General features: G+C 40.8%; 1 protein-coding gene and 1 pseudogene across 15 annotated transcripts in view; both read left to right on the top strand.

Annotated features, from left to right (window-relative positions):
* The window catches only part of BAZ2B (bromodomain adjacent to zinc finger domain 2B), a 407,328-nt gene that overhangs the window by 162 nt on the left and 383,033 nt on the right, over positions 1 to 24,133 (top strand). The gene's annotated exons all lie outside the window — the stretch shown is intronic.
* On the top strand, positions 342 to 23,755 carry LOC130019789 (poly(A) polymerase alpha-like; annotated as a pseudogene).

Below are 24,133 nucleotides of genomic sequence, written 5' to 3'. Positions count from 1 at the left end.
TGGCGGCTGGGCCGGCGAGTGTGCGGTCGCCGGGGTCCGGGCGCTGGAGGCCGGGCCTTGCTTGACCGCCTTGCCTAGGTGGCGTGGGGCTGTCTCCGCCGCCCCGCCGCTCCCCGGCCTCCGAGTCCCTGGCACTGGCTCTAGCCCCCTCCAGCAAACCTGCGGGGCCCAGTTACTCCCAATACCATTCAGCTCCTCAAACATGTTTTTTTTTAAAAAGATCTTTCTTTCTGTTCTTTTTTAAAATTATTATTATTTCTTTTCCATTCCCCCCCCTTTTTTTTCTTTTTTCTTTTTTTTTCTTCTTTTTTTGCGCCGGGTAAGTGGCGCCCTGAATGTTGATGGACTTGAGCACGGCCGTTTCTACCTTCTCCTCCTTCCCCACCCGCTGTCGGTCGTCGTGGACCTGCGTGCGAACCCTTCGCGTGGAGGGTTGGAGCCGATCTAGTCCGGGGCCATTGGGTCCTCGTGGTCATCCTCTTACCTTGGTGGTGGCGTGCCTTTACGAGCCGTTGTGTTTTCAGATCGTGATGCGCACCTGTGATAAGCGGAGCTGCATATTTGGCAGTAGAAATTCATCCATGGGAAGGGAGGGAGGGTGGGAGGGAAATGGGTGAATATTAGGCAGAAACTTTCTCAAGCTATGTACCGGTGCTAAGCTGTGGGGGAGGAGATGAGAGGGAAAAGCCGAAGTTTTTTTTTGTTTGTTTTTTGTTTTTTCTGAGTTGAGATATGCTGTACGGGTTCAGTTGAATGTGTGGATTTTGGAATAATGGATCGGAAGTTAACGGCAATGAGGAGTTGTCGAAACTTGCAGGCATATCTGAAACGGCCCATAATTTTTTGACTGTGAGCTCTTTTATTAGGTTGTTCAGCAATTCATGGCTTCCAAATAATTCGTTAGTGAAGTGTGAGGTTAATACCTATTTCTTCATTATGTCAGGGAAAGAGAATGGATTATCATAATCATCAGGTCACCTGTCTTTGGAAACCAAAACACTGTACATGCTTCATTCTTATTGTCAGATGTGTAACATACATTTTAAGGTCCAAAATTTGATGATGGTGATGATGATGATTTTCAATTGGCATGTAAATGCCAGTTTTACTTTCTAGAATGGGAGTTCAATCTGAAGGGTCTGGTATGGGATAAAGTGAGTGGTTACTTTTGAGGAAATTAATTTCCCCTTTTTAGAAATCTGAACTTTTCCCCCCAGACTCTCTTAGCCTATCTGTACATTGTAGTTATAGATATTCATACTCTAAAGCTCCAGATGACATGAGTTCAAATCCAAGACTTGCGTCTGACTGCCCTTTGCTGTCTTAAGATGTTCATTGGCCTTGGGCTGGAGCAATAGCACAGCAGGTAGGATGTTTGCTTTGACACTGCAGACCCGGTTGGATTCCCAGCATCCCATATGGTCCCCTGAGCCACGCCAGGGGTAATTCCTGAGTGAAGAGCCAGGAGTAACCCCTGTGCATCACAGGGTGTGACCCAAAAAGCAAAAAAAAAAAAAAAAAGTTCGTCAGCCTTATACTCAGCCTTAGTGTGAAATAGGGTTTATAACAATATCTTTATCCCACAGAGCTGTTGAAAAATTAAATGAGATAAACCATCAGTTCCTGGAACGTAGTAAGCATTCCGTAATTGTTAGCTATTACATTCCATATTTCCTCGAAACCACCACTAATCTTATTTTTCTGGGGCTTGATATTACATAGGTCTCTTAATCATTCTCAAGTATATTTTATTCTTAGAGGAGTGATTGTACCATTTCTGATCTATGGCAGTCATGTCTAGTAGAGATGACTTTTCTACAGAGCTCCCAAACTTGTTGAGAATGGTATATATTTTGGCTGATTATGGCTTTACCTCTACCCAGCACTGATGATATCATTAGAGGTGAATATGGTACCAATTTCTTTTTTATTCTTTTGTGAGGTAAAGCAAGTTTCACTAGGGAAATAAAGACTGAAAAAGCTCAAGAGAGAACCTGGGCTTCACCAGAGTAGAAACCCACAGTGGCTTTTGGAGAAAGTTAAGTATTTGTATTTTTCATAACTGCCTTTGTCCCAAATTCTTTACACAAGAAGGAGTTAATGGAACTTTTCCTAGGGGGATAGTTTTGAATGTCTAGTGGTCCATTCTTGAGTTCAAATCACAGGTTTTGTCCTCATTCCTGGTGCCTCTACTGGGAGCCAGATGGGTCTTTTGTTTCAGAGGTCTTCATGTCCTTAGACTGGTTTAGATTTCAGACTGTTCTTTCCAAACATACTTTAACATGTATGAGAAGAGAAGTCTCCCTTCTCTCCCCAGCCCTTTCACCCCCATCTCTATGCCTACAAAATTTTTCCCCAGAGATTTTACCCTCCTTAAATCTTCATAGGGATACATGGATGAAAGTCTGAAAGAGGCACTGAAAAAAAGAGCACAAACCCTAACAAAAGAGCTGAGAAAAGGACATAGACTCTACCTATGTAAGGGTGTAAAATCTCTAACTTAATACTAATTTTGTCCCAGGCAGTGATTTATTGGGGTCCACTGTGGTGAAAGTCTGAAACAGGGAACATGGATAGATCTAGAGGAATTATAAGTCTTTTTCTCTGACCTTCTGAGGAGGACCTGTTGTAATAAGAAAATGGTTACATTAGGATCATTGAGTTCTCCTTTTGCATATTAGTAAATCTGTTGCAAAAGAAATGGCTAGTTTCTGCTTTTACTGGCAGTGTGTTACTGCCAGTAACAAGTTCAGAGTTACGAGACATGTAACTTTAGTTTTGGGGTTTTTGGGTTTTTTTTTTTTTTTTTTTTGCTTTCTCGGTCACACCCAGCAATGCTCAGGGCTTACTCCTGACTCTGCACTCAGGAATTACTTCTGGTGGTGGTTGGTGGACCATATGGGATGCCTGGGATGGAACCTGGGTCAGCTGCATACAAGGCAAATGCCCTACCCACTATACTATTGCTCCAGCCCAGTTTGGGGTTTTTTTACCTTTTTTTTTTTTTGGCTTTTTTTGGCTCACACCCAGTGATGCTCAGGGGTTACTCCTGGCTTTGCACTCAGGAATCATTCCTGGCAATGCCTGGGGGACCATCTGAGATCCTGGGAATCGAACCTGGGTCAGCTGTGTGCAAGGCAAATGCCCTACCCAATGTACTATTGCTCCAGCCCCAGTTTTTGGTTTTCTTAAAGAGAACTGTTAGATCCTTGGTGCGTTCACAACTCAGTAGTTTGATTCACTATCAAGAGTCTTGTTGCTGGATGATATAGATGGAGCTGATTCTATCCTGGAGCAATAAACCCAATTAGAAAGTCTATTAAATTTTACAGCAATAGGAATACTTACTACTTACTTGATCAGAAGGGGATACAGTTTTCCAGGTTTTTTGTGTTTTTTGTGATTTTTTTTTCTTTTTGGCTTTTTGCGTCACACCTTACTCCTAACTGTACTCTGGAGTTAATCCTAGCAGTGTTTGGAGGACCATATGAGATGCCAGGAATCAAACCTAGATGAACCACATGCAAGGCAATGCTGTACTATCGCTCCAGCCCCAGTTTTCCAGGTTCTTAATAAGACCCAACTACCAGACTGAGTTTTGGTTGGGATTAATTCTCTGGGCGAGGTAAAACAGTATTTACCTATTCTTGAACTGCCTAAGTAACCTGTCCTAAATTGATAAAAATTTCATGTTAAACTTTCTGAGTCCAATAAGAAATCTGTGAGAAAGGGCCTATCATACAATAGATCAAAGGGTCTAAAATGGTGTTTTGCTGTAGGAGCTACTCTGTGTCTAAGAAGGATATAGACAAGAAAACCAAGACTGAAGTTACTGTCACTGTCCTCCCATTGTTCATTGATTTGCTCACGTGGGCCCAGTAATGTCTTCATTGTGAGACTTGTTTTTGCTGTGTTTGGTATATTGAATACATCACCAGTAGCTTGCCAGGCTTTGCCATGTGGGCAAGATATTCTCTGTAGCTTGCCAGGCTCTCCGAGAGGGATGGAGGAATCATTGGCCGTAAACCAAACACCCTTCCTCTGTGCTATCGCTCCAGCCCCAGTCACCTCTGTAAAACCCAAAATTTGATTTCTGGTGGAAAAAAAAAAAAGTATATGCTGAAACGTAGTTTTCTTTCACCCTTTACTTTACCAAATGGTGTGCTTTTAATTTGGCTAGCAGTTCTCTGAGACTAAATACAGGTTACTCTTAAACTTTTGAGGAACTGGATATCTGGAATGAAATAAGTAAGACCCTGAGTGGGAAACAGCATAATGAGTTCTTCTTAAGTAGTAATCTTGCTAATTCCCGGAGAAGGGAATCTTGTAACATTATCCAAATTTGAGGGATTTGCATTTTTTCTTTTATATTTTTATTAGTGAAACATCATGAGGTACAGTTATAGACTACAAACTTTCCTGCTTGGGTTTCAGTTATACAATGATTGAGTACCCATCCCTCCACCAGTGCGCATTCTCCAAGCCCAATGATCCCAGTATCCCTCCTACCCGCCATCTCCCCCATCCCACCCTGCCTCTGTGGCGGGGCATTCCCTTTTGTTCTCTCTCCTTTTGAGTGCTGTGGTTTGCAAAAGAGGCATTGAATGGCAATCATGTTCAGTCTATAATCTACTTTCAGCATGCATCTCCCACCCTGGGAGGATCCTCCCAACACCCTTTATTTGGTGCTCCCATCTCTATCTGAGTTGCCTTTTTCCCTAGCATGTGCGGCTGGCCTCCAAATAAAAGTACCATGGAGTAAAACTCCTGGTACTTATCTTGGCTATTTTTGGGTGTTAGTCTCCTATTTTGTTACTTTATGTTCCCCAGATGAATGCAGTCTTTCTATGTCTGTCCCTCATTTCGCTTAGCATGATACTTTCCAGGTAGTACCACTTGTATGTAAGTTTCATGAATTCATCTTTTCTAACAGCTGCATAGTACTCCATTGTGTAGATGTACCACAGTTTCTTTAACCAGTCATCTGTTCTCGGGCACTCAGGTTTTTTCCAGATTCTAGCTATTGTAAACAGTGTGGCAATGAACAAACAAGTGCAGATGTCACTTGGACTATACTTTTTTGCCTCTCTGGGATATATTCCCAGGAATGGTATTGCTGGGTCAAATGGGAGCTCAATTTCTAAGTTTTTGAGAATCGTCCATACTGTTTTCCAAAAGGGCTGAACCAGTCGACATTCCCACCAGCAGTGAAGGAGTGTCCCTTTCTCGCCACATCCGCACCAACACCAGTTGCTCTTGTTCTTTTGGATGTGGGCCAGTCTCTGTGGTGTGAAATGGTATCTCATTGTGGTTTTGATCTGTATCTTCCCGATGATTAATGATGTAGAGCATTTTCTCATGTGCCTTTTAGCCATTCTGATTTCTTCTTTGAGAAAGTTTCTGTTCATTTCATTGCCCCATTTTTTGATGGGGTTGGATGTTTTCTTCTTGTGGAGTTCAACCAGTACTTTGTATATCCTTGATATCAACCCCTTGTCAGATGTGTATTAGGCGAATATCATTTCCCGGGATTTGCATTTTAAAGTTGTAAATTTCAAATGTATAATATAATTAGTTTAATATTGAGAATTCTCCATTTATTTGGGTGGAAGGTGATTTGGATGATACAAATGCTACCAGGATTCCTATCTGTGCTTGGGGGTGCGGGTCCCTTGCACAGGTGCTTATGTCATGTAGTTCTGGAATTTGCCTCCTATACTATAACTGGCCCTGAAAATTCCTCATTCTAAACAAAGTGTTTTTTGCTTTGTTTTTATTCTTTTTTTTTGAGGCGGGGGTAGGTCACAACCACTGTGCTCATGAATTTTGATTGTGTGTTTGGGGATCACTCCTGGCTGCTCATGGGCCATATGGGGTGCCAAAGATCAGACCCCGGTGAACTTGTGTGCAAGGCAAGCTCTGGCTCCAAGGCTCTTTTCCTTAAATCTTTAATATAATGAAACAATTTTTTGTCCAAAGCAGGCAATTTAGTGATTTTGTGAATTAGAATTCCCCCCTACCAAGTTAAATAAATAAATAAATAAATAAATAAATATCTGAGACAGTGTGTTGGTTGGTTTATGCTTGAGTGGTAACAGTAATTTTTGCTTCAAAGTCAGTAGGTCAAAGAGAACAAGAGAATACCATATTGAAACTTTCTGTGAAGCCCCCTTTTTTTTTACACTCTGTGGGCTACATCTCACTAATTCTAGGATAACCATACCTGTTTATATAAATACTACAGAATTATCTGATCTAGTCAGGAGAAACTCCCAATATATGGGATGCTTGAAAACCATATATAAATCAACTCTGCCTGAAACATAGAGTTCTTAGCATAAGAAGCTATCTTTTGTTACTCATAATACTAGTGATTAGGAAATTATACAGGGGTTAAAACTGGCTATTAATAAAAGTACTTTTGGTGGAACACAGTCAGATCCATTAGTTTATGTGTTGTCTTATGTATCCGTCTATCTCTATATCTAGATAATTGACTCACAGTTGTGTGGTCTGCCAAGAAATTTGGAGAATTGAAGATTGGAAATTCAAGGGTTGTTGCTGCAGGTTTCTTTGTTTTGAAATTTGTTAAACTATCCAAATAACAGATAATAATTTTTTTTATTTATTACCCCTGGCAGATTTGCACACTGCTAATGCTCAGGTGTGACTCCTGGCTCTACCGTCAGGAATTACTCTTGGGAGTGCGTGGCAGACCGTATAGGATGACTGTATAGGATGATTGTATAGGATGACTGTATAGGATGACAGCTTGCTGTGTGCAGGGCAAGCATCCTGCTCGCTCTGCTTTTTGTTGTATTTTGTTTTAGGGCTACACCTGGTGGTGCTCAGGGTTCACTCCTGCTTCTGCATTCAGGGATCACTCCTGGTGGGCGTTGGGGGCCATATGTGATGCTGGGGACCTAACCTGGGTTGGCTGAGTGCAAGGCAAGCGCCGTACTCACTACTATAATTCCAGCCCCTACCCACTTTACTTTTGAGGCTAAATTTTCTTACCTCCCAAATCTGATTTTGCTCTAAAAACTGATTGGATGAGATATATTATCAAAGGTAATTTTACTGAAAGGAACACACTAAATGTTAACCTCATTTACAAAATATTTTCTCTGTAATGTCTACATAAATATTTACTTAAATAACTGGTATTCTAACTTCACCACTTATTGTCTGACTGCTTTCATTGGGCAAGCAATAGATTTAGTGCTTCAGTCAGAGATCATGATTCAGAAAGCCTAAAATACTACGATTTGGTTCTTTACATAAAGTTTGTTAACCCTGGGAATTAAATAAAACCAGAACTGACTGTTGTTCCTTAATGTTGTCTAAATCATACGCAACCTTAGAGTGACAGTAGAGAAGACTTTACACCTTCTATAGCTACCTGAAGCTATCCTTTATAATATTGTAAGCAGAAAACTATCCAAATAATAGATATAAGTTATAAGGTATTCTCCCTGGGAAATTTGCAAAGACTTTTTTCCCCTTTAATTTTTTATTTCCGTGTACATGTGCATAGGAACAAAATGAGCATTATAATTTCTTTTTATTTTATGCATTATTTATTTACTGGATTTGGGGACCACGCCCAGTGGTGCTCAGGGTTTACCCCTGGCTCTAGAATCACTCCTGCTGGTGTTAGGGGGGACTAGATGCAGTGCCAGTGATGGAACTAGAGTCAGCCACCTGCAGGGCAATCACATACCTCCTGTACTATGCCTTCGGCTTCAAGAACATGGACATTTAGCTTTTTATTCAGATAAGTATTTCAGGTTATTCATATAAATTAAATTTACTTCACTAAGCACAGGGTTAATCTTTATTATTATAGCTTTATTATTATTATTGTTGTTATTATTGTTATTATTGGGCTGGAGCAATAGCAGAGTAGGTAGGGCATTTGCCTTGCACGCAGCCAGCCTGGGTTTGATTCCTCCTCCCCTCTCGGAGAGCCCGGAAAGCTACTGAGAGTACCTAACCCACACAGCAAAGCCTGGCAAGCTACCCATGACTTATTCGATATGCCAAAAACTGTAACAGCAAGTCTCACAGTTTGTTGTGAGATGTTACTGGTGCCCACTCAAGCAAATTGATGAACAATGGGAGGACAGTGCAGTGCTACAGTGCAGTGCATGTATATGTGGTATTTACGACACTGCTTATAATATATGTCTTTTCTTCTCTCTTTTTGTTTTTGCTTTTTGGGCCACACCTTTTGGTTCTCAGGACTTCTGCTTATGTTCCCAGGGATCATTTTGGTGATGCTTGGGGGACTATAGGTGGTGGTTAGGATCAAACCAGTGGTAGTTACATGCAAAAAAAAAGTGCCTTTTTTCCCTATATGATCTCTCTGGCCCCTTGTAAGTACCTTTGCTTTGCTCCCCCCTCTTTTCTACTCATTTCTTTTTAAGTAGACTCTCACCCGTATCTACTACTACACAACATCTTTACAAAATTAGTGTTATTTTTCTGCTTTTGTTTTTGTATGTCTACCTGCTGTACTCTTTCTCCACCCCCTGGATTGGTCTTGTGTACCACTGAAGAAGAAGGAATCTTATGTTTTATTACATTAATCATAAATTATATAAGAATGGTGTCATACTTTAAAATTGTTGCTCATAATTGAAATTTAATTCGAGGCACTAGAATACCACATAAACTTGTTGGTTGATTTTTTTTTATCATTTGAATGTTTTTTTTAAGGGTTAAGAATTCTGAGCTATTAAGAAATTAACTTTATATTTTAATTCAATTTTGGTGGATATTAATTAGTGCCTTTATTATTTACATAGATTTAATTTTTTCTAAATTTCTTTGTTTTTAGTGGAGTGGGTTCACACCCAGCTTTGTACTAAGAAATTATTCCTGATGGTGCTTGGGGGACTATATTGGATGCTGGGGATCAAACCTGGTTTGGCCACCTACAAGACAAATGCCCTACCCTACCCTCCTATCCCTCCTATCCCTCCAGCCTCTATTTTTCCTAAACTACTAGGAAGGTTTTTCTTAGGAAAATGATATCATTGTTGTGAGGCCTATTTATTAAGCTATTTTTTAATGTTATAAACTTTCACTCATGAAATTCAAGTGAATTGAATTTTTGGATGTGTTTGTTATATTAGGATCATGGGATATAAATGAAGATATAAAAACATTTTTTAATGACTACTTTGTTTTCACACTTGTTTTTTATTATTTTAGGTTTTGTGCCATACTGAGCGATGCTTGGACTATTCCCATCTCTGTGCTTAGGGTTTAGTCCTGGCAGTGCTTGGGAGACTGTGGTTAAAGGGATTGAACCTAAGTTTCCACTCTTTAAACCTTCTCCCTAACCCTCCTCTCATATCATTTAACAACTTTATAAATATCCGATGTAACTTATTTGTGTTTTACATTACTTCCTTAGGTTGACAGTTATATTTTTTCTTGGTACATCTGTTTTTTTGCTAGTTAGTAATACAAATTGCTAAAATGCAGCTGTTTTGTGAAATTGTATAGCAGGATTCTAAGAGTCCTTATTAATGATTTTTTTCCCTATATCATGGTTGTTTTAATTGGATGCAAAATGGCTCATAAGGGAAACATGGAACACTTCACAAATTTGCGTTTCATCCTTGTGCAGGGGCTAGGGCACTTGCCTTGCAAGCTGCCATTCCAGGTTTGAGTATCGCCAGGAGTGATCCTTTGTGCACAGAGCCAGGAGCAAGCTCTGAGTACTGCAGGGTATGGCCACCCCCCATAAAAGAGAGAAATGTTTTCATTGTTGCTACAGAACTAAGGATTTTTGCTTTGTTCACAGCAAAGTTGACACACCCTTTGAAATACTAATTTTATATAGAAAAGAACATTTTAAAAATGAACAGAAATTAATATATTATAGATGAGAGTTTAAAAATCCTTTTAGAGAAATAGAAGTAAGATCTTTATAATTCAGTTACACATCTTGAAATTACAGTATCATTTATATTTTATTTTATTTATTTATTTATTTATTGCTTTTTGGGTCACACCCGGCGATGCTCAGGGGTTACTCCTGGCTCATGCACTCAGGAATTGCTCCTGGCGGTGCTCGGGGGACCATATGGGATGCTGGGAATTGAACCTGTGTCAGCCATGTTGACTGCGTGCAAGGCAAATGCCCTACCTACTGTGCTATCGCTCCAGCCCCCTCATTTATATTTTAAATTATGTTTATTTTTAATTTTGGTGTTTGGGCCACATCTGGCTATACACTTCTGGCTCTGTGCATAAAGATCAATTCTGGCTGTGTGAGGGGACCATTTGTGGTGCTGGGCTTCAAACTTGGATGAATGTCTGCAAGGCAAAGGCCTTAACCTCCATACTATCTCTTTAGTCCCCTTAATTGTGTTTATCTGTGTGTATCTGTGTGTGTGTGTGTGTGTGTGTGTGTGTGAGAGAGAGAGAGAGAGAGAGAGAGAGAGGTGAAAGGGGGACCTATACCCTACAAAAACAACAAGGAAAGAAAGAGGAAAAAACAATTCAAATTTTGTATCCCACTCATGCAGATAAATTAATAAAATTATTTTGGTAAGTTAAGAACAGGTTCTCAGTTCTTAATATATTTCTATTTCTTTTTAAAATCAAGGACTAGGATTCCATTTTCTGTTTTTTTTTTTTTAAAAATCTCTTAGATACTAAGAAATCGATGACTTTTCTTAGATCAGTGTAAGAGGAGGACACAGGCAAACTTCTACCACCAAGAGACAATCAGTTGAAATGTAGGGAGTTGCTGCTTAGAGAACCAGAGATTCATAAGCAGAGACTACCACAGGACCAGTACCAAAGTAGAAAACCCTGAACTGTAATTGGCAATAGAGATATACTCCCATATTTTGTTGTGATTCACTTGCTGAATTTCCACCAGATTCCCACAGTAAATACCAGAGAAAAAAATACTCTTAAGCTTCTAGAAGGTTGGAAGAGGAACAGGAACCATTATAAAATACACCAGAACCACCACCTCCTTCTCTTCCATCTCCTTCCCTCCCCCTCCACTTCCCCTCCTCCTCCCCTCCTCTTCTTCCCCTCTTCCTCCTCCACCTCCCCCCACAGTGCTCAGGACTCAATCCTAGCTCTGCTCTCAGGAATTAGTCCTGGCGGTGCTTGTGGAACCATCTGAGGTGCTAGGGATTGAATTTGGGTCAGTGCATGCAAGCAAGTACCCTACCCACTGTGTTATTTCTTTTTTTCCTTGGACCATTCTTAACACAACCTACTCTCAAGCCGAATCAACTGAAATCTAACTTGCTGAGGTATTATCAGAGTCTAAACGACTTGGTAAGAGAAATTATCAACTGCAGTCAACTTGCCAAGCCTGTCGTACTTAAGAGGGTAGAGAAAAAAAAAGGCATAAAAATGATAGTCCATAGACAATGACTCACTAAAAGACTGATACCTAATCAAAGAATTGGAGAATAGTTCTACTCCCTCACACCCTATCTTAGTGTCTTTTTATAAAATTTCATTTTACTCAGTCTATGGTCTACATCTATCAAGAAAAATGTACAAAGCATCCCTAAAATCACAGGTATAGAGACAAAGCAAGTATTGAATCCAGGCAGGACATGAATGTTAAGTTCATCAGAAAAAATGTTAAACTGGTTAATCCAGCTCCCGGACGAGACCAGTGCAGTCTCCTGCCCCTGCGCCTGGCTGTTCCTCGCCGGGGTCCCTTGGAGGGGAGCGGGTTGAGCTTTCCTCCCCGCCCCGACCAGGGCTCCGGCAGCGGAAGACCTCCAGGACCAGCCACCACCATGCCGAGACCACTCTCCGCACACATGAAGGTACTGGCAGAGGGACAAAGCCACGCGGGTTCCGGGGCCGAGATCACCAAGCATACTCGGATTGGAGTTGAGTCCACCCAGATCCTCCAAATTCCAGTAGGCGGGGGTCACACCCACCACCTGGCCCCCTGGCGCCGTGTAATCCCATCAGTGGCCAAGACTCAGAGACTGTAAAATCCAGCTCCCGGAACTGGACATCTTATCAGGACATCTTTTTATAACATCTTATTATCTCATTCCTACTTTGGACAAACTTGCAGGCTATCGAATGTAGCCTGCCCACAGGGCAGAGTCTGGCAAACTCCCCGTGGAGTACCCAATATGCCAAATACCAGTAACAATAATGGGTCTCATTCTCCTAAAGAGCCTTGAATATAATCTCAGGGCTAGGATGAAAGAGACATTACTAGGACCTGCTCGAGACAATCGACAAATAACAGGATGATGAATGAATGATTGAATGGTTAATATGGTTTAGTTTCTAATGAAAAAGTAGATAGCATACAGAAATAGCTGGCCAATTTGAATAAAGAGATAGAAATCATAACCAAAAAGTGGACCAAAGAGATAGTTCTATAGACTCCACATATGTTTTGTATGCAGGAGGCCTGAACTTGATTCTAGCACTGCCCGGGACCCTGAACAATGTCCAAAGCAACCCCTGATCAACTCTGGATGTGGCCCAAAATAAAAGAACAAAAAGCATGAAAAAGAAATGCTAGAGATTAAAGAAACATAACAAACGAAGAAATTTGATGGGCTTATTACAAGACTCAGTAAAACTGAGTAAAGAATCAGCTGGAGAATATATAAAATAGAGGGGCTGGAGCAATAGTACAGCGGGTAGGGTGTTTGTCTTGCTGTCGTGAATGGGTCCTCCAGAATTTCCCAAGTCAGGGGCCAGAGCGATAGTGCAGCCAGTAAAGAATTTTCCCTGCACTCAGCTGACCTAGGTCAATACCCAGCATTCCATATGGTCCTGTCTGAGAGCCCTGCCAGGAGTAGTTCCTGAGTGCAGAGCCAGGAGTAACCCCTGAGCATCATCGGGTGTGAACCAAAAAGAAAAAAAAAACCCCAAATAACAAAAAACAAATACTTGAAACAAAAACACTTTGTAAAGAATATTCAAGGACTGTAAAGGCAACTAATAGAAGTGTGTAAGTGGAGATATCAGAAGAATGGAACATTAATATTTAATGTACTGACAACTAAGAATTCCCCCCATAATGTTGGACATAAAAACAAACTTTCCAGGAACCATAGAACACTAAGCAGGATAATATTTATATCACCAAAAGTATACTGTATCACTTTCAGATTACAGAAAGCCAAATACAACATATTCTAATGAATCCAGAGAATTTAAGAAATGCCTTATCTACAGAGGAGCAAAAATAAGAATTATATACAACTTTCTATGAACTATGCCAACTAGTATAAATCACATCACACTGTTTTCGACACTGGAGAAGAACTGTACCTTGGAACATGTGACAAAAGAGGTGTCGGTGGTGTCGGTGTCCTTGTCAACACGAACTAGGCCATAAACATTGATTCATTCGAATGCCTAACAACCCGAATCGGACGATTACACTTGAATTGTTTTGGCTCACTGCCGGCAGTTTCTATCTTCGTTGTCTACGCACCAGCATCCAATTATGATGGAGAAATTGAGAAGTTTTACATGCAGCTGGAGAAGTTCTAGAAAGAAGACCACACCTTCTACAAGATCATTGTCGGTGATTTTAATGCCAAGAAAGGACCAAGAAGATCAGCCGAAGAACTTCACATCGGGACCCATGGCCTAGAATGGAACGAACAGGGTGAGATACTGTCTGAATTCATCATGTCGACCAAGACCATCCATGGTAACTCACAATTCCAGAAGGCCAAATCTAAACGGACATGGGAGTCTCCCGGTGGACGGTTCCACAATGAAATTGACCACATCATATTCAATCACCAGTTTTGCCTGACTGATGTTGCTGTTGTCCCGAAATTCCAAATGGGATCGAACCACCATCTCCTTCGTGTAAAATTCTGCTTCACAGAGTGGGAGAAAGGGCTGCAAAGTTTAAGAAGAGTACTCCCAGAACGACCACCAACTGGCACTATTGCAGAAACATGGGAAGATGCTGTCATTGACAACATTGATGCGTAATACAATCAACTGGTTCAGCACATCCATGATTGTGCAAGGAACGCCGAGAGAAAGATAGCCACAAAAAGACGACTGCCTTCGAAAACTCTTGAGCTCATTCACCTATGTGGCTTGGCGCAAGCCGCAGGCAACCGCAAGCGAATGTCTGAGCTCACAAAGCAGTGCAGAGAAGCGATAAAGGAGGACCTCAAAGAGAGAAGAGCAGCATTGCTGGCAGATGCTGCAGAAGCTGGGAAAAGCATTCGCAATGCCCGCCTGTCCTTCACCCACTACAAGACCAGGATGACTGCCCTCCGACGTCCTGATGGATCTATCACATCTTTCAGAAGGGCAATGGAGAAGATTATCCATGACTTCTACTCAGATCTCTTTGATAGCCACGTCCACCTGCCCACATACCAAATTCCACAGGATGGATATGTCGTCCCCAAAGTTCTCCCTTCCAAAATTCGAAATGCTATTTCGTTGGTAAAGAAGGGAACAGCACCTGGCTCAGACAAGGTCAGACACCTGCCATCAGTACTCATCAATACACTGGCTCAGCTCTTCACACACTACCTGTCTGAATGCAAGGTTCCATCCCAGTGGAAAACCAGCAGGACTGTACTACTGTACAAGAAGGGAGACATCCACAGCATTGGCAACTATTGCCCGATCTGCCTGTTGTCTGTCGTCTACAAGCTGTTCACTCGAGCCATCCTGAATAGGATTGGCAGAACACTAGATGAAGAACAACCATGCGAGCAAGCCAGTTTCTGAAAAGGATTCAGCACTATCGACCATATCCACAGATATCCAAGCTCAATGAGGTTTCTCGGGAGTTCAAGATGCCGCTCTGTCTAATATTCACTGATTTAAAGAAGGCCTTTGATTCTGTTGAGACAGAAGCAGTCATCGAGGCCCTAGCCAAACAGGGTGTTCAAAGTCAATACATCAGGATTTTCTGTGAGCTGTATTGTAGATTCACTACCAGAATCTCACCATTCTACAGGGAGGTGATCATTGATGTCAAGAGAGGGGTTCGGCAGGGTGATACCATTTCACCAAAACTCTTCAGTGCCACCCTCAAGAATGTCATGTGATGACTGGAATGGGAAGGAATGGGAGTGAAGATAGATGGTCGGCAACTACACCACCTACACTTCGCTGATGACATCATTGTTATAACACCAAACATCAGCCAAGCAGCACAAATGCTGGCCGACTTCAACAGTGAGTGTGGAAAGGTTGGACTACAGCTGAAACTAACAAAGACAATGTTTATGAGAATCTGTCTTGTTCCTGATGTTCCATTCACTCTCAATGGGACGAACATCTTTGAATGAAAGTTATGTGTACCTAGGTCGAGAAGTCAACATGACGAATGACCTGGCACCTGAATTGCGCAGGAGGAAGAGTGCGGCTTGGAACGCCTTCAAGAACTTCAAAGAAAGAGCTAAGAGAACAAAGAACCTCCGGCTCTTCAATTCCATTGTTCTTCCTGCATTAACATATGCCTCAGAGACCTCGGCCCTACAAAAATAGGATGAGAATGCTATTCGTGTCTCCCAAAGAGGAATCGAAAGAGCTATGCTTGGAGTATCATGCTTCACTCAAATGAGAGAAAGAATCCGGAGTTCTGACTTTAGTCAAAGGTCAAGAATCAGGGATGTCGTCTTGTTTGCCAAGGTGTCGAAAATCAGATGGGCTGGACACGTAATGAGATTTGGAGATGACCGCTGAACTAGAGCCATTACTGACTGGATTCCACAGGACATCAAAATATTGCATGGCCACCCACCTATGAGATGGTCAGACTTCTTTGTCAAGACCCTGAATGATCGGTTTGAGACTCTTTGTGTTCCTAGAATGAGCAGATGCCAATGGGCTACATTAGCACACAACAGGGATGAATGGAGATGTTACTGGCGCCCGCTTGAGCAAATTGATGAGCAACGGGATGTCAAGTGATCAAGTGATGGCAACTAAGGAAATAGACTGAAATATTTAAAATGTTGAAAAAAAAACTCAAGCTGTAATTCTTTACAACATGAAATTTCTTTAGTAGATTCCTGATAGCACTACCAGAGATGCCCAGAATCCTTCAAAGCATCAGTTTATGGCATACTTGCAACCAACTGTGTGTGAGCATTATATCTTGTGAAAGGTTCGCCCAGGGGTGACAAGCATTATATTGCTTTTCTCTTTTCCTGCTACTAGTAAATATTAAACAACAAAGTTTGCTTCTTATTAATACTTGCAGTTATTGGGCAAACACACTCAGAGATACAGATTCCAAAACTTAGTTCTCTGGACTCTGAGGGCAATGCTTCTGGGTTCTACTGTAAATCCTAGACTCAGGCCAGATTAGCTCTTCCTTCCTTGGGCGGGGGGCGGGGGGTCATGTCTTAAGTCATAATGGCTAGCATCAAAACCAGGCTTTTTTGCTTTCTAGATCTGTCCCGTTTTGATGCCAGTGCCAGTAGCTTTACCGCTTACCCCAGATTCATCCAGGTCCTGCAGTGGGACCCTCCTTTTTAAGGTGTTAGGAACTACAACAGCCAAAGCCTGAATCAAGTAATTATGACAGATGCCCAGGAATAGATATATATTTCAGTCAACCAACTCCAAAATGTTCAGACCATAGCATTAATGGTCTTTCCATATTTAAGCAAAGAACATTGCTCTATAGTAAAATATGAAAAGGCTATAGGGGGAATAGAAAAGCAAGTAATTCACTACAAATACAAAGTCTAGAGTTACCAGAAAGTTTGACTTGAAGTAACCAACCCTGACTTGTAGAATTGTGACAATGAGAGGTAAAGCAAAGGAAAGGTTAAAGATAAACTCAGATGATTAGGGGTGCTCATAAGAGCACTGTAAGCTTCAGGACAGGGGGAGGTAAAGGGGAAATTCAGTGATGAAGCCTAAAGCACTTAGGGTTAATGTCCAGCAGTATCTAAAGTATATGACCCCTGGAAAATGTTGCAACTAAATTTTTGTGAGCACTGGAACAGACTAAATTGTGTATGATTCCAAAACTAAAGTGTGTGATACATGGCAAGCATGTATCTGAGTGTCACTGTTAAGCATGTGATTGATTCACAGCAAGTGCCACAGCCAACCAGCATCATAACCAAGTCTTCAAATCTCAGGCATTGAAAAAGCAACAAAAAATAAGGAAGGGTTGGAGAAATAGTAGAGTGGGTAGGGCACTTGCCTTACATGTGGTGGACCCAGGTTTGATCCCTGGCACCTCCTATAGCCTCTGAGTTCTGCTGAGACTGGTCCCTGAGCATAGAGCTTGGAGTCAATCCTAAGCACTGCTGGGTGTGGACCCAAAACAACTTAAAAAGAAAAAATGAATCAGATCCAGAAACAGAAAATAAGGACATTGTTGAATTCAAGAAAACCTTTCATCAACTGGATATAATTGACATGTATAGGCTACTTTATTTTAAACAGGAGAATTTACATTTTTCTCAAGCTCATATAGAACACTCACTGAATTCTGTGATATATGCATATATGTGTATGTCAATAAATTTAATAAAATTATGCATTACCAGCTTTTAGATCATAATTAAACCAGAGACCAACCACAGAAAGACAGTTAGAAAATTTCAAAATACATAGAGGTTAAACTATGCCTCTCCAGGTATAGTCTAGGGGTAGAAATCTTAAGAGAAATACTAAAATATTTTGAGGTTACTGAAAGTCAACATTTTTAGTATGCAGTGAATCCTGCTTAGAGGAAAAATTATAGCATTGAATGCCGTGTGTGTGTGTGTGTGTGTATGTGTATGTGTGAGAGAGCACACATCTAGAGTGTGCAATCATCAGTGAGTTCTTCAACTAAAGATGTGTGAATGCTGTGGGAAGGAGTGTGACATAGTGAGCAGTAAAATACTAATGTGTTGCAATCACAACATCTGAAAAACTAAGTGTAACTCTGAGCAAGCACTTATGCCATATATGAGCAACACAAACAGATGTGTAGTCCTCACTAATCACCACAGCCATTATGTGATTCACTGCAACTCCAGTCACCACAGTAACAAAAAGGGGAAAGAAAGGGAGGAGAAAATTTAATAAATTAAGGTAAAAACCAATAAAATTGGAATCAGCAAAGCTGGAGAAAAATAAAAAGATTCTCTGAAATACTAAAATTGTAAATCTCTGGCACAACTTCTGTAGTATGCAATTATTATTATGGGTTTCATGAGGTGTGGGGGCCAGCCAGTGCTTTCTGAAAATGGTCAGATTGAAAATGCAGATGCTTTATGGGCCCTTCCTTTCCTGTTATATCCTCTCAGCTCTTCTCTTGGGGTGCAGAAGCAATGTGGGACACAGTACTCTAGCCCTACCTTGCTGCCATTGACATAGTTTCACTGTGCCCAGAGATGGCTCCACGAACTAAGGCACCTGCTGGGACCTCTGATCCAAATGGTTCCCCACCCCCATTTCTAATATTAAAATTTTAAAAAGTAACATCACTACAGAATCTATGGAAATGAAAGGGACAAAAAGCTCTATTCCACAAATTTAATAACCTAAAGGAAATTACTCTAAAACTCAAAATTGAAGCACAATGATACAGATGATCTAAATAGACCTATGCCTGAACCAGTATTAACACTACACTCTAAAACAGCAAGATACCCACATTTTCACTGCAGAATGCTGCCAGATATCTAAAGAACTTTTATCAAATTGGTGCAGTTGGCTTCAAAAAATACAAGCAGGAAAAATATTTATGAGACCAACATTCTAATACCAAAATCAAAACAACAGATCAACATCTCTTGGGGGCCAGAGAGATAGTATAGTGGATGTGGCCAATCCAGGATCAATACTGCCAGTAGTGATCCCTGAGTGCAGCCAGGTGTGGCCCCCAAGTAAAATAAAAACAGATGCAGAAAAGAAAAAAAATCCCAACAAAAATAAAGGCAACTAAAATCCATAAAAGTATTAAGAGAATTACATAGCCATATGGAATTTATTTGAGGTATGTAAGGCTTGTTCAGTAGTCAAAAGTTAGAATGTAGCTGGAGTTATTAGGGTTAAGGCAGTTACCTTGCATGTGGATGATCTGGTTCATTCCCCAGCACTGCATGATCTCCCAAGCACAGAACTTGGAGTAGACCCCAAGCGCCAAGTGTCACCCCAGATCCATCCCCAAATCAAAGAATGTAATTTAGCACATCAATAGGCTAAAAAAAGAATTACATGGTTAGATGAGTAGATGCAGAAAAGGCATGTGACAAAGTCCGGCAACTTTTTTAATTAAAAACAAAAAACACCTGCGCGGAAGTGGTGAGAAAGGGACACTCCTTCACTGTTGGTGGGAATGCCGACTGGTTCAGCCCTTTTGGAAAACAGTATGGACGATTCTCAAAAAATTAGAAATTAAGCTCCCATTTGACCCAGCAGAATCTGGAAAAAACCTGAGTGCCCATGAACAGATGACTGGTTAAAGAAACTTTGGTACATCTACACAGTGGAGTACTATGTAGCTGTTAGAAAAGATGAAGTCATGAAATTTACATACAAGTGGTACTACATGGAAAGTATCATGCTAAGTGAAATGAGTCAGAAAGAAAGGAATAGACATAAAAAGATTGGCATTCATCTGGGGGTCATAAAGTAACAAAATAGGAGATTAATACTCAAGAATAGCCAAGATCAGTACCAGGAGGATTACTCCATGGCTTAGAGGCCAGTTGGGAATTCTAGGGCAAAGGGCAGCTCAGATAGAGAAGGGAGCACCAAATAAAGGGTGTTTGGAGGATCCTCCCAGGAGGGGAGATGCATGTTGAAAGTAGACTATGGACTGAACATGATTGCCACTCAATGCCTCTTTTACAGACCACAACACCCAAAAGGAGAGAGAGAACAAAAGGGAATGCCCTGCCACAGAGGCAGGGTGGGATGGGGGGGGATGGAGGTGGGAGGGATACTGGGATCCATGGTGGTGGAAAATGGGCACTGGTGGAGGGATGGGTATTTGATCATTGTATAATTGAAACCCAAGCACAAAAATTTGTAAGTCTACAACTGTACCTCAAGGTGTTTCACCAATAAAAATTATTTTAAAAAAACGCCTTTGTGTGTATACTTTGGATTGTATAGGTTTTTATTTTTGAATTTTGAGCCACATCTGGTGGTGCTGGTGGCTGTTTCTGGCTTCTGGTGCTGATGTTGGGAAGATTATGAGATGCTGGTGTTCACCCTGGATCTTCTGTGTGAAAGGCTTGCACTCCATCCCGTTAAGCTATCTTCCAGCTCTCTCAATAAAAAATTGTGAGCATGGGGCTGGAGCAATAGCACAGTGGGTAGGATGTTTGCCTTACACAACGCCAACCCGGGTTCAATTCCCAGCATCCCATATGGTCCCCTGAGCATCGCCAGGAGTAATTCCTGAGTGCAGAGCCAGGAGTAACCCCTTGCATCTCCAGATGTGACCCAAAAAGCAAAACAAACAAACAAACAAAAAACTGTGAGCAAATGAGAAATAAAGGGGAACGTTCTCAACCTGATAAATGCTATCTACAAAATAACTATAGCTAACAGTATGTCCTTGTAGAAAACACAAAAATTTTCTACTAAGACCAGATGTAAGCAAGTACATCTCCTCTTACCACTCCTTTAAAAAACAAAACAAAGCAAAAACCCATTATACTGGAACTCATTACTCAAGTGATAAGATGATAAAAGAAAGGTTCACAATGTAACTGCACACTTTAATTGTCTTAGAATTTTACATGTGTGTATACTTATAGCACAGCGGCAGGGCGTTTGCCTTGCACACAGCCAACATGGCCGACCAGAGTTCGATTCCTCCACCCCTCTTGGAGAGCCTGGCAAGCTACCGAGAGTATCTCGCCCGCACAGCAGAGCCTGGCAAGCTCCCCGTGATGTATTCGATATGCCAAACACAATACAAACAAAGTCTCCAATGGAGATGTTTCTGGGCCCGCTCGAGCAAATCGATGACCAAGAGGAGGACAGTGATAGTGAAAGTGATACTTATATAAAGCTGGAATTGGGAAATGAAAAGACATATAGGGTGGGGAGGACCACATAACACAAGCATTTGTAAGATGAATATAGCACTGTTGCACTGTCCTCCCATTGTTCATCAATTTGCTCAAGCGGGCCCAGTAATGTCTCCACTGTGAGACTTGTCATTACTGTGTTTGGCATATTGACTACACCACAGGTAGCTTGCCAGGCTCTGCCATGCAGGCGAGATACTCTCAGTAGCTTGCCAGGCTCTCCAAGAGGGGAGGAGAAATTGAACCCAGTTTGGCCGGGCCGGCCACATGCAAGCCAAACGCCCTACTGCTGTGCTATAGAGAACCTAAAAGTAAAAGAACCTAACAGTACAAAAACAAAAACATCTCCTAGAACTAGTAGGCAGTTATAGTTGCTAGAGTATACAAGGTTTTATGCAGAAGTTTGTTTTGTTTTGTTTTATTTATGTTTGCTACATATCAATAGTGAACAAGTGGAATTTGATACTATATACATTGGAAATGCTTCCCCACTCCCCAATTAAAAACTTAGGTGTAAATCAACAGTATGTATAATGTGAGGAGCTGGAGCAATAGTACAGTGGGTAGGGCATTTGCCTTGTACTTGGCAGACCTGGTTTCAATCCCTGGCATCCCATATGGTCCCACAAGCACTGCCAGGAGTAACTCCTGAGTGTAGAGCCAGGAATAACTCCCGAGCATTGCTGGGCGTGACACCCCCCCAAAAAAATGGGAAGAAAAAGAATTTCATGAGAGAAACTCCTGTAAACAATCGAATGGAAAGAAATTCCTTGTTCATAAAAATACTTAATGTTGTCAAGAAAGATGTCAGTTCTTCCTAATAATATATATTCAAAACTATCCCGGTCAAAATCACGGCAAGTTATTTTAGGGATATTGACAAACTGACTTGAGTTTGTACAGAAAACAAACAAAAAACAAAATAGCCAATATAGTATTTGAAGAGGAAAATTGGTTAGAGGAATGATACTACCCAGCTAAATTTTATTATAAAGCTATAGATATCAGGAGTGTGGTGCTGGTAAAAGAATAGACAGATTGATGGAACAATACAGATTCCAAGAATAGACTCCCAAAAGTATATCTCAGAAAATCTATTAGAGTAGATATAGATAAGAATAAGATAGTCTCTTCAAGAAATGGTGCTGCGGCAGAGCTGGAGTGATAACACAGTTGGTAGGGAACTTCCCTTTCATGTGGCTGACCTGTGTTCAATTCCTAGTGTGTGGTGCCCAGAGCACAACCAGGAGTAATACCTGAGCACATAGCCAGAAGTAACCCCTGTGGATCGCCAAGTGTGGCTCCCCCCCAAAAAAAAACAAAAGAAATGGTGCTGGGTGTCCACTAGCAGTAAGTCAGAGGGTTGGAATGTGCATTTTGGAGGTTGATCACCACAGTTGGTGCTATAATCTTTAAAAAGTGCTAGAACTAGATATCCAAATGAATCTAAATATAGTTATTAGACTTGTTAGCATATTAACTCAAAGGGGTGTAGGAACATACAGGGGTCTTTCATGCAGCAAACTCTGCTTCAGTCCTTGGAACCGTGTAGTCCCCTGAGAACTGCCAAACATGGCCTGGAGGTCCAAGCACGTGTGGCTCAGATAATTCCTTAACTACAGTATCCAAGCAGTAATACATCCCTAGGCCCTCACTTTCATACTCTGGACATGAAGGTCTGCCCCCTCAAAAAAAAAAAAAACAGAATAGGTCATAGTCCTCAATATGAAATTTGAGATTATAAAACTATAAAGATAACATGAGAAAACTTTGATGACTGATAATGTTATGCCTTTTTAGATACAATGCCAGAACATCAATATAAGAAATAATTGACTACTTAAACTTCATTAAGATTCAAATGTTCTGGTCTTGGAGGTAGCTCAAAGGGCTGGAACAATGTCTGATTCTCAGTATCTCATGGAAGACTGAGTTTGATCTACTGACTTTGAAGTCCTTATTGGGTTTTTGAAGAGAAAGTAACTGCAGCACAGATTTTTAATTTGAGGGAAAGTGAATATCTTGGTAAAAGAATGGATACTAGAAATCAGTGGAAGCAAGAATCCATCTTAATTTTTAAATTAAAAAAATTTCATAAAAGCATTTTCACATTTGGATCTTTCATATTATGATTAGATGTATCAGGTGCTGATATTGATTTGGTATGCATTGCCCCAATCCTTCAATGAAGTGACTTTTTCACCTCATTCTGTGATAAATTCAAATTATGGGAAGAAGTGCAAGATTTAAGAGCTGGTGAGGAAGTATTTGTATCAGTTTTTAAGCTTTGTTTTAATGGAATAATTTCTCTTTGCGTGTTATAAGATTTGCACTATTGACTATTCCAGAAGATTTGGGCCTGTGAGTTGTCAATTTCTTTAAATTTAGATCCAAGGGACAGAGATGGGAGCGTGCCTAAGCACAGAGCAAGGAGTAATCCCAGAGCACCACTTATATGACTCAAACTTCTTTCTCCCCCCGAATTTAATTATAAGATACATGAAAAGTCTTCAATGGTCACAGGATAACTGATGAAATTTTACATCTAGTACCAACATTGACAACTTCAGGTTAACTCAAAGAGCTATCAGACTTAGCAGGTTACACATCTGTCACAAGTTATGTTTCCATGGTGGTGTTTGTGGTCTATGCTAGTAGCAAGAACTTACCAGCTCTGTCCAAATGCAATTGCATGAACTCCTGTATATAATTTTTTTTTGTTATTTCCTAGATGATGTGATTTTAGATTATATTTAGATTAAGTATAGACACTGGGGAAAAAGAACTACCACAGACTGAAAAAGTATTTCTAAAAGATATATCTGATAAAGGATTATTATCCCAAATGCACAAAATACTTAAAACTCAAGAATAAGAAAATATAAATTAATATAATATTGGGTAAAAGATCTTGATATGGAGACATAGGAGATTATTTAAAGGATTGAGGTATAGACATTGCATGCAGGAGCCTTGGGTTAGATCCGATAGAAACTTTCTTCCAGTGCTGGGGAAAATAACAAAATAGAATACTCATGTTGGAGGGAAGTTTACCAGCTTCTTATAAAATGAAATGTACTTTTGCCATATAATGCAGCACTTAGATTCCTTGG

This window comes from Sorex fumeus, unplaced genomic scaffold, assembly GCF_029834395.1.
Source record: "Sorex fumeus unplaced genomic scaffold, SorFum_2.1 ptg000009l, whole genome shotgun sequence".
Lineage (NCBI taxonomy): Eukaryota > Metazoa > Chordata > Mammalia > Eulipotyphla > Soricidae > Sorex > Sorex fumeus.
The sequence above is the reverse complement of the archived record's forward strand: the minus strand, read 5'-3'. Positions and strand labels throughout refer to the sequence as shown.